Source organism: Macadamia integrifolia, unplaced genomic scaffold (assembly GCF_013358625.1).
Source record: "Macadamia integrifolia cultivar HAES 741 unplaced genomic scaffold, SCU_Mint_v3 scaffold1572, whole genome shotgun sequence".
In the NCBI taxonomy this organism is placed as follows: Eukaryota; Viridiplantae; Streptophyta; class Magnoliopsida; order Proteales; family Proteaceae; genus Macadamia; species Macadamia integrifolia.
Genome location: NW_024868263.1, coordinates 72,431 through 74,478, shown reverse-complemented (window position 1 = coordinate 74,478; position 2,048 = coordinate 72,431). Strand labels below are relative to the sequence as shown.

General features: G+C 39.6%; 1 non-coding gene across 1 annotated transcript; it reads left to right on the top strand.

The window, feature by feature from the left end:
* Window positions 1-1,513: 1,513 nt before the first annotated feature.
* LOC122064236 lies at window positions 1,514-1,620 on the top strand. The gene has a single exon (XR_006135624.1). It is a non-coding gene; the product is annotated as a small nucleolar RNA R71 (small nucleolar RNA).
* The last annotated feature ends 428 nt before the right edge of the window (window positions 1,621-2,048 follow it).

Sequence of the window (2,048 nt, the reverse complement as noted above, 5' to 3'; positions counted from 1 at the left end):
TGTTCAATGTAGGTGTTGCCTATGACACAAGCTATGGTAGGGCTCCATGGATCCTTATACTTAGATGCTATAGGCTAGGTTATTATGAAACTAATGTTACTTGCCAAGAACGCATTTTTAGGCACACTCTTGATACATTTGTTAGTACACAAATCTTTTAGGTGGGGATTTGGGATATGGCATCCAAAAGAGGAATGTTCACTTCTACCTTTTTGAAGACTTCTAAAATTTTGTCCATAGAAGTAGTCTTTTTTTTGTTTACCAAGCGATTAGGAAAGGGGACAAGAGGGGACATAAGGACTGTTAGAGTTTTACTCTTTTTTAGAAGAATCATATTTGGTTTCCTCAACCAAATCATCTTTAGTTGCTTTAGGTTCATCAGACAAACCTGAACAGGGGGGACACAAGGACTATTAGGGTTTTGCTCTTTTTCAGAAGAATCATGTTTGGTTTCCTCAAAAAAATCATCTTTAGTTACTTTAGGTTCGTCAGACGAACCTGAAACAAGAGGCACAATTGTGTCCTCAATAGAAGGAGAGTTAACAGGAGTAATAGATGGGAAAGATTTAGGAACACTCTATTGGTACTCTCAGCCACTCCTAAGGGCAAAAACAACATGACATTGGTTGGAGGGCCCTTGTTGGGTCTGACCTTGTACTACATTCAGTGGTGTATTAGTTGGTGCTTGTGAACTAACAGGCTGATGGTGCCTAGGGTTAGGCTCTAGTTGACTGGGCAAAGTTCCTTCTCCCTCTCATGCAAAATTGAAACAACTTGGGTGAGTTCTCTCGTAAGATTTTGATGGCTTGTCATCATAAGGAGGACCATATTCTTTTCTAAATCATTTACTCTACTTTCCTCTCTAATGTTGGTAAACTTAGGGGGCTGCTTATAAGATGATAGGAGAGGGGGCCTAGGGAAACTAGCCTGAGGTCCTACATTTAGCCTAGGAAAAGTATTTGGGGCAAAAGGTTATTGTGCAAAGGGAGGCCTTTGGGATCCAGATTGATGTTGATTAAGGAAATTGGAAGGCCCTGATTGGTTGCTCTGGTTCCAAGAAAAATTTGGATGATTTCTCCATCTTCAATTGTAAGTGTTACTATATGGATTATTCTGATATAAGACATTCACACTTTCATTGGAAGTGCCCCCAGAGGTGTTGGGGCATTCTTCTATGACATGTTCAGGGGACTGGCACCAAGCACACATCTTAACCTAATTGACTGATGATGGCTCTCTAGGAATAATAGCCTATATCCTTTTGATTAGGCTATATAGGTGGGCTTCCTTGGCTACTAACCCATCCACAAAATATCCTTTTCCTCCTATGGTCCTTTCACTCTCTTGAATTGATTCCCACTCATGAGTTTTGTCAGCTAAGTTAAGTAAGATTTCTCTTGCATTTCCTACATTTGTAAAGGATGTGAATCCCCCAATGCACATAGACTTTATCAGTTGTTTAGTTGGGTAAACAATACCCTCATAAATTATTTGACATAAATGCCATAAGTCTAGGCCATAGTGAGGGCATTCTTAGAGTGGATCCTTGAATCTCTCCATAAGTTTAGAAAATGACTCACTAGGCTTTTGCCTAAACTGAAGGATATCACTTCTAAGCTTATTGGTCTTGAGAGCTGGGAAAAACTTCTTAAGGAAGACAACTATGAAATGTTCCTATGAGATTATGGAATTTGTGAGTAACCCATACAACGGCTTCTTAGCTTGGTCTTTCAATGCAAAAGTAATGAACCTAGGCTTAAGATCATCATCAGAAAGCTGTTGGATCTTAATTAGAGCAAATACCTCTTCAAATTCCCTTAAGAATAGGTATGTGTCCTCAAAGGTCAGCCCATAGAAGTGGGGCAACATAGTGATGTACTGAGATTTAAGCTCAAAATTATTGCCCTGGGCTTGTGGTAGAACTATACAGGAAGGTTGTGCTGCTCTAGTATAGTAGAACCTATTTTTCAGAGATTTAGGTGGAGAGTTTTGCTGTTGGTCTAGGTCTCCCATAATTAAAGGTATTGAAGAGAGTATACGTGTAGGAT